At 38.7% G+C, this 8595-nt stretch overlaps 1 protein-coding gene across 1 annotated transcript in view; it reads left to right on the top strand.

The window, feature by feature from the left end:
- The first annotated feature begins 3111 nt into the window (after window positions 1-3111).
- LOC135703723 (angiopoietin-2) overlaps window positions 3112-8595 on the top strand; it is a 390934-nt gene continuing 385450 nt past the window's right edge. The window contains exon 1 of the mRNA XM_065225018.1: window positions 3112-3244. The gene's annotated coding sequence lies outside the window, so the exon portion shown is untranslated. The remainder of the gene's footprint in view (window positions 3245-8595) is intronic.

Genomic DNA, 8595 nt, shown 5'->3' with positions numbered 1-8595 from the left:
AATGATTCCATTGCACATCGTTTTCTTAGAAAGAGAAAGCATAGTTCGCTATCTCTTTTTAATCTTCACCGATGGCAGACGCGAAGGGACTGCTGCAAGCCGTTATGGAAGTTTCGGTTGCATTCGGATGTAAAGCAAAAATTTAATGATTTGATTTCACCACAGTTTGGTGAGATTTGCAGTTGGTGAGTTTTGTTAGCTTGATATTCCGAGCTGCGATATCACAGCTTGCAAAATCAATCGCACTAGTTTGCTTGTTGATTTTTGTCTACGAAAATCAAGCGTGATCTTGGGCGTTGGTGAGATTTGATTTTTTGATATTTCCAAACACTGGTGGAGATACAGAGATATACTCGGTCTCTAGTATCAACGGGTGTCGAAATAACAAACCTTTCTCTTCCCAATGACCGCAAGGACGTGGCCGGTACCATTATTGACCTCAAAAATAAGGATTCACCGGATTTTACACACTGAGAATGGATTGCTAAGCCCAAGCCCCAATCATATGGTTCTTTGTGCTACATCTGGCCAATCACGGAGTAGCACCCAAGTAACCAACAAGCCTGCTAATTCGCCTTTTTGCAATTATAAGACTACTTAATATGCCCCGGAACCGCTGAGTTCCTGAAGGGAACCCCCTAAACCCCAAGCTGCTGGTTGGCACTCAAGACCTTTGTAGGTTCCGGGTCTCAGGGCGTATAGGCGTGGGAGACTTTTCGGACACGGGAGAACCTAACCAACGGTAAACGGTTAAATACCTGTTTATTAGTTTTGACGGTACATTGCGGGCGGTGGGCGACGATGGCGATAGTTCGGAGGTGGCGCTGGTCCAGAGGACGCCGGTACAGTGCGGGCGGTGGGCACCGATGGCAACGGTGCAGGTGATACTTTGGGGTTGACGGTGGTCCAGAGGATGCCGTCCCTGCTGGTAGTGGCTTCGGAAGTGGAGATGAACGTGATGGCGGCCACTACATGGGCCGAGCCAATGGCCACGACCAGGGCGATCTCTTGGTGCTGGCGAAGCTAGTAGGACTTCGTGGGGTACTCGGTGACGCAGTGACCAGTGGTATTTCTCGTCCGTAGCTCGGCAGCAACCCACACAAAGGCGGTGGCTCCGATCAAGGCGTGCTATTGTGGTGGCTGGCCGGTGGCGACGCCACTGGACAGGGTTTGGCACTAGTAATAGCCAAGACAATGGCGGCGGTGATGGAGGTTGACTGGTCGCCTGAGGCCAGAAGCGGGCCGGATCCCCGGCAGCGTAGGTGCTCGTTAGCGTGACCGACGCGATAGATGTCGCTTGGCGGAGCAGACACGGAAGGTCATCCATCACAGCTTTTTCCAAGACCGTTCGCGGTAAGGCGAAGCTACGACGTCGAGGTGGCAGAAACTGGTCACTTAGACTCTTCGTCCGTAAACTACACGAACAAGGTTCACTCCGTGATCTCCTTTCTGTAGCTCGATCCTGACTGCCTTCGCACCGTTGTCGTTCTCTGCTCCCGATCATGCGTTTCACTGGCTCTCCCCTGAGTGAGTTTCCGCCCCAACTTCATTCAGGTTCAGTGGATTCCATCCACCCACCATTAGCACTCACTGATTAGCTGTTCGGTCACTCTTCTGATCTCAGCCACCCGCGCATTCAAACTTGCCGTTACAAATCGGAATAAATCAATTCCCTAATATAAACTATCTTACTCTTCAGTGTCATTTAATTTTTAAGTCAGCAATATTACCCGCCGGTAACACAATATAAGGCTAATATGCGGCTAATATAAAGCTTAGCATGCCCTATGTTAGTCGTGTATCAGCCTTATATTGCAAAAAGGTGAATTAGCGGGCTTGTTGGTTACTTGGGCAGCTACTGAAATGTATGATCATCAATGCTCATGCTTATGCTGCTCAGAAACTTTCCGTTAAAGTCCTGGAAAAACCTTCTGTGAATATTTCAAGTTGGACACTTAAACACTATCAAAAATCCTTAAGCAACAACTATTCGAAAATTTTCTGAATTATTTGTTTACCCATTTTTTTTTTATTTTGCATGGTTAAAAAAATGGTTTTATGTGCAAAACTTCCAAAACATTGTTTTTTTTTTTAATGAAAAATTTGCCCAAAAGTTGTTGCTTAGGATTTTTGTTCATTTTTATGTGTTCAACTTGAAATTTTCACAGAAGGTGGCATTTTTCATAAGCATTTTAATGTTATTATAGTTTTAAACAGTTTTTTGGTTTCTTTACCCAAATACACAGAAATATGTAAACCATGTTATATGAAAAGGAATATATTTTTCCTACTACTTTGTCTCAAACGTCATTTCGATTGGAAGTTACGTTTTCGATTAAAGATTTGTTGAAAAATATCACATACGCACAAATGGTCGAAGTTTAGCTCAAATCATAACAAAGAATTATGCAAAGTTTCAACCAAATTGTGGAAGGTCGCATCTAGTTGAATCCTCATGCGACGTGGAACTGCTCATCATTCTTCACCAACAACGAGCTTCATCTTTTTTCCATCGATTGAGAATGGAGCGCGAAACACTGAGTGTCCTCACTGTTTGTTATCAACCTGCTTAAATTTATGAAAACTTCAATTTGTAACTTGTTAAAACTATTTCGGCGAAATTGCAACCAAAATCTCCAAAACTTGTTGTAATCTTTAACTGGAATCCATAGACAACATAAAGCACTAATGGAACATCACTAAATTCAAGCCCCAACCCGCCGCACATCGTTGCTCTAAGCATATAGCTCCATTCTCCATCCTGATGGTCCAATCTGGCCCCCATCAAGAGCAGCATATTTCATCGCACTGCTCGTTCGTAGGAGAACCTCGTTTCGCACAGTACGAACCTACCTCTATGCAGTAAAACTTGCTCGCGCGCAACTCGATTGCTCTCTCTCGCAAAACACTCGCCTAGCGTCGCGACGACTGACTCCGACCGTACCGAGCGAGCGCCAACCGAGACCCAATGTAGGCAGGCGGCAATCAAAGCCTCTGCCAGACTCCACAGCTCGTGTCGCGCATTGACCATGTTGGGGCGCGCAGAAATTATTTAACCGCGATACGAATCGGTTGTGTTTTTGGCGTTTTTCGCGCTGTTTTTTTTTTAAATCTAAGCTCAGCATAGCTGTCGCGAGTTTGGCGTTTAAGTTGGCGTTCGCGTTCATGAACACAGTGTCTGTCTGTTGGCACGCGCACCCTGCAAGTGTATCAAGTGCGTGTCCCGAAAGGGAAATCTTAGACGGTACGGTTGGGGTTTTAGTTTCTGTTTGAACGGGACGAGGTGCGTCTTTTTGGAGCATTGGGGAGTTTTGGGCATTCAGTAAACGGGCCACTCTTCTATTTATCTTCGGCTGTTTCTCTCTGTCTCGTGCTACGTGCTTACGAATATCAGCTTCTTTTGGAGGTTTCTGTATGTGATTTATTTTTCGGTGACGGATGTTGGGGCTGATTTGGTATTTTTTTTTTATCTCTAAGAGGATTTTCGCATGCAAGAAAGTAGAAAGTGGTACGTTTGCAAACGGTCTCAACTTGGGCAGATGAAAGTTTTCGGTTGACAAAAGTGCACAAATTAGTTTCCGAGACATGGGTCGTAGAAGAGATTTCGAAAAAGTGCAACGTGGAAAATGGCTGAAGCTTGAGAAGAAACGGTGAAGTACTGAAACTACGGTCTAGTGAAGCAAACCTTTACCGCAAGTATACATTTTGTGCACAAATGAAAACGAGAAATTGTCCGGATAGAGTAAAGTGCTGTGCAGCGCGTGGATGATGAAGGAATAAAAAAAAACTAGTGGAGTGCAAGTGCCGAGGAGGTGCCTTACAGACGTGCGGGGGAGGTTTGGAGAACTTGCACCGCGGCACCTCTCGGGAGATAAATTATGCAACTTGACCGCAGTGCTGCCGCGGGGCATTCGAAGGCTGCCTTTATGCGGTCACCGTGCGTTTCTCATTCAGAACGCCGTCGTAAGGACGGATCCTGCGATCAAGGTCTCCGGCGAGTGAAACTGCGCCAGTAGCAGCGGGGCAGACACGTTTGCAAAAATTCGATTCTACGCGGGACCTTAAACTAAAACGACATTTTGGGCTCCTTCCAAAAGCAATAGGTGTGCATTAACGCACTGATCTAAGCTCCTTGCGTTAAATCACGGTGTGTGAGTGCGCGTGGAGATCAATATATATATAACAAAAAATGATCAAGTCTATCGGTTCACCGCTGTGATATTTATGGGTTGTCCGTCAATGTCAGATTGGAAGTTTTATACGCGGCCTGAGATTGACGGGAAAAGAACAAGTTTCTCGCATCCAGTCGCGTGAGTGTGTAGCTGTTTTGTTGTTGTTCAGCCAGTCAGCCAGCCAACGCCAAGAACCCTGAAGCCGCTGTGTGACATTTGGTTGTACAAATCGGAAAACTGATCGTTCGGTTCAGTGTTGCGGTGCAATATCAGCAACAACAGCAGCAGCAGCACCGTGACTGTTATCAGCTTAGGAAACTCGTAAAATAGCGTCGCTCGCACATATCGATGGGTGGTATATTGAGAGTGGATGCTTTCCGGGCGGGTGATGAAGTTTGGAAATTATGTAGCTCAGTCGGGCGGTGGTTGATAGGTAGGTAGCTGACCTTTTGCGATCGAGCAGGCGCTAAGTTTGGAAAGCTTGAGGAAATTGTTGGTGTTGATTCGTCGAATACGTCAATAAAGGTTCTGCCGGACGCTGGCTTCAGTACAGGTTTGTTCGGCTCACCTTTACGGTTTTTGTGCTGCCAGCTGATGTTTTGAACTGTGAAGATTTGAAACGATCAAATGTTCTACATAAATTAGAATAATTTATTGGACAACGGTAGAGATCTCTATTTGGGATTGCTAGAGAGGTTGAAAAGCTGTGCCAAATAAGGTGACGAATGGTGAAGTTTTTTGTTAAAGGAAATAAATCTTCCAAATAAGAGGACAATAAAGCTAGATAAATCTAAATATTTCCTGATTATGGAGTCAGAACTTGATTTTCAACTTTAATAAATTACCTATGTTTAAAACATGTGTGCTCAATAGTCCCTAATAGTTGGTTATATCAATTTAATGGAATTTCAACACTATGATCTTCCAAAATGCTGTTAAACTGTTTAAAAGCTGAATCAGCATTTTTTTTTGCTGTTTGGTTGAATAAGCTCGTATTCCGCATTCAATGTTTGTTGAGGTGTACAATACCTTATTCAAACGTAAAAATGTCTTATTTAATTTGCATCGTATTCTATTTAAACATTAAAAATGAAAAACAAGACTTTACCTCATACATACAAAGAGAAATCGTTGCTTGTGGAGTTTTAGCCAGTGTTCATTTTCCCTATTCCTTGTATTCCTCCTATCTGTTGTAGTAAGAATACTGTCCGGGATTGGTATATTTATTGCCAAAAACCAAGTTTCAAGAAAACCAGAAATTGTGTTTATACAAAGATTTTTCAATATCTTACACCGAAGCAGATAATATTAGATTCTCTTACAGTTTCGTATAAAATATATTTTGTATCATAATAAATCCCTTCATATACAAATTCTACAGTGTAATCGTCAATTGACTCTTTTTTTCTGATAATAATCAATTTCAGTTGCATCAATGGTCAGAGTACTGGCAGAAGTTTGCTTGTTGTTCAGTTTTTTTATATTTTTTTAATAATTAAATGATGCAATGATTTATAGAATTGCTAGGATTTAATCATTTATGCTTTCTCCGGTATTGTATGTGATCAGAATACTATTTTATTTGAAATGATGCTCAACACATTGAGAAATTGTGATCAAAATACCAATTATTCAACGAATTGTTTTCGAGAATTAGCAAGTTTCAGCAAACTTTTGACTCATATTTTGTAAGATCGTAATTAGAACTTGTTTCTATAGGTCAAACATATAAAAATAACCTTTATACATGAGCTGTGGAGTCGCATCTAAATCGACCAAATCGGAGTCCGACTCTGACTCCTCTAATTTCAAAATAACTGACTCTGGCGCTGATTCGAAAAAAAAATAAACAAAATGTAGTTTAAAAATTTTTTGTTGATTAAGTTTTTGAGAAAACATTTATATCGGCTCCGCAAAGCTACAGCAATTGAGCCTTGAAAAATAAACGAATTATGAAATTAAACTATATATTATATTAAATTAAATTATATTCCATGGAATCTGGCTATGAAATTTATTTTTTGATGTTTGAAGATAATTTACTTTAAATTTACTATTTTTTCAAAATGTAAAAAATATTTTCACATTTTTACAAAATGTAACTTAATTCAAACCTAGCCATGCATGTTTGCTGATGTTTTTTCAGGTGAAAATTCCAAGCGTTAATATTCTAGTGATTTATTTACTGCATTCTGGAACTTCATTAGACATTTGAACAATAATACTTAAATATGATTTTAAAATTGTTTATTTTACTGACAATAAAATATCACAATTTTTCTATTAATAGTTTCAATGGCCCCCAATTGATTTTAATAATCAAAATTTTAAACGAAAAGGTTTTATTTTCTAACGATATAACGCTATAACGTAACATTGGTCATTTGAAAAGACATTCGACTCAACTTCTAACAAAAATGTCACAACTTCAAGCCATATTGAATAACTTTGAACTAAACTGATCGCTCAATCTTTAACTTAAACATTCACTTCTTCTAATGGAATCGCATAAAATATTTTGCAATGAAATGCATACAAAACTTCTATCAAAATTGATAGCAGGCATTTGAATTTATAAAAAACTTGGTCACTTTTCAAACAAAATTTGAACGAATTTAACAATCAACAATCCCATTGAAGTCACAATTTCACGACTTGATCTAAAATTTGCTCCAATCTCTACGAAAATGCACACACTTTTTAAACAAATCTGTTAATTAGATTGATTTTAAAATATATCAAACTCAGATGCCAAACTTTAAATTATATTGGCATTAATTTCTATGAAACTAATTTGGCCTGATTTACAACATAAATAGACCACAGCCTCTATAGAAATTAGTCACAACATTCAATGATCACAGATAAAAATGGGCAGGCATTTTAAAAAATATATCTGTTTCTTCTAAAGAGAAGTTTCCAAATTTTCAACGAACAACTGGGGCAAGTTCTGACGGAAATGAACAGAATTTTGATTAAGCTTGTCATAGTTTCAAAATAAAATCATGATGTTGTTTAAAAGAGATTGGTCAAAATATTAAACAAAATTGGTCCCAACTGTAACGGAAATTTTTAGTACCGCTTAATATGTTATTTTTTTTTCACAAAAGACGGTTTAAAATGGTGAAGATATAGGTTTATAGAATTAACATTAACGGAAATTTTTATTTGGCTCTGTAAAGTTTATTCGATTGAGCCTGTACAAATAAATTAATAAAAAAAAATACATAAGAACCGAATTAACAAAAAGTTTTGAAATCTTACCAAATGTTTTGTTCAACTATTTTTGTAAATTTCAAGTGTCCATTGCTATGGGCATTCCAGAAATTTGCATTTTTTCTATGAGATTTAAAAAAAAATCAATAAATAGGGGAAATGGCTCTAATGTTGGCCTATGGATCTAAGATTGGACCCCTCGCTAAAAATCTGCTATTTATCAATTGTACGGTACTAATGGATATTTTTGGTTGCTATTGCTGGCATTACATGCATTTCCTCTAGCAGATTTTTTTTTCAGAAGACTGCAAAAAATGTCTGTGAATTTCAGAAATGTCTGTAGCTGGGCTGCATAAAATTAGTACAATTTTTGCGTGTGACGGGGGTGATCATGAAATCGATCCGAAATTTGAAATGTCTGAAAAGTCATGTTCGAGCAAAAAACACCTGATTGTACCGAATTGAACCTAATTGGAGTTGGGAATGCATCCATTTACGCCGTATACGTTAAATGCAATTAATAAAATGATAAATTACGATTGCCCAACAAATGAGGTCAACTCAAAGTTGAGATTAGTTCACTCATATTCTTGAAAACGTACACACTATTGGAGTCAATACGGTTTTACTGAGTTTTTGAATTGCGGAACTGTTCGGTAAAAGTTTAAAAATCTGTGGAAAATTTATTAATGAGAAAAATTGTTCTGAGCTTGTACATACTTAGTTCTGTTAACCCCATTTAATGAGAGAAAATAAAATTGGTTGATTTCATTGATTCCTTACGTCATTTGAATTTTACCGACTTTTTCAGCAATTCAAAAACCCAGTAAAAAATACTGACTCCTGTAAAAAATCTTAGTGTGTAGTTAACTCATAGACTGAGTAAAACTTCCCGAGCTTTTACAGGAATTTTATTTTCTAATATGATCAACATCTCGATGTACATTAGTACACGGAAGAAAAGTTTTCATGTAGTTTCTATTGGGAATACATTAGTTCTATATGATAAATCACTTAAATTTCATTTTATAAGGTTCATGTGATTATGATATCGCATGAAAGCTATGTGAAATTTTAATGAATATTTTCCATTGGATATGTGATTTATTCTTTGAGTGTATGCTTCTACTGTGTTACCTGACTTATAACGAATATACGTTGTATACGACTACCCCGAATACAACGTATAGTTCATCTATTTTTACAT

This window comes from Ochlerotatus camptorhynchus, unplaced genomic scaffold (genome assembly GCF_037179485.1).
Source record: "Ochlerotatus camptorhynchus isolate MF236.1 unplaced genomic scaffold, CSIRO-AGI_Acam_v1.1 ptg000220l, whole genome shotgun sequence".
NCBI lineage: Eukaryota > Metazoa > Arthropoda > Insecta > Diptera > Culicidae > Ochlerotatus > Ochlerotatus camptorhynchus.
The sequence above is the reverse complement of the archived record's forward strand: the minus strand, read 5'-3'. Positions and strand labels throughout refer to the sequence as shown.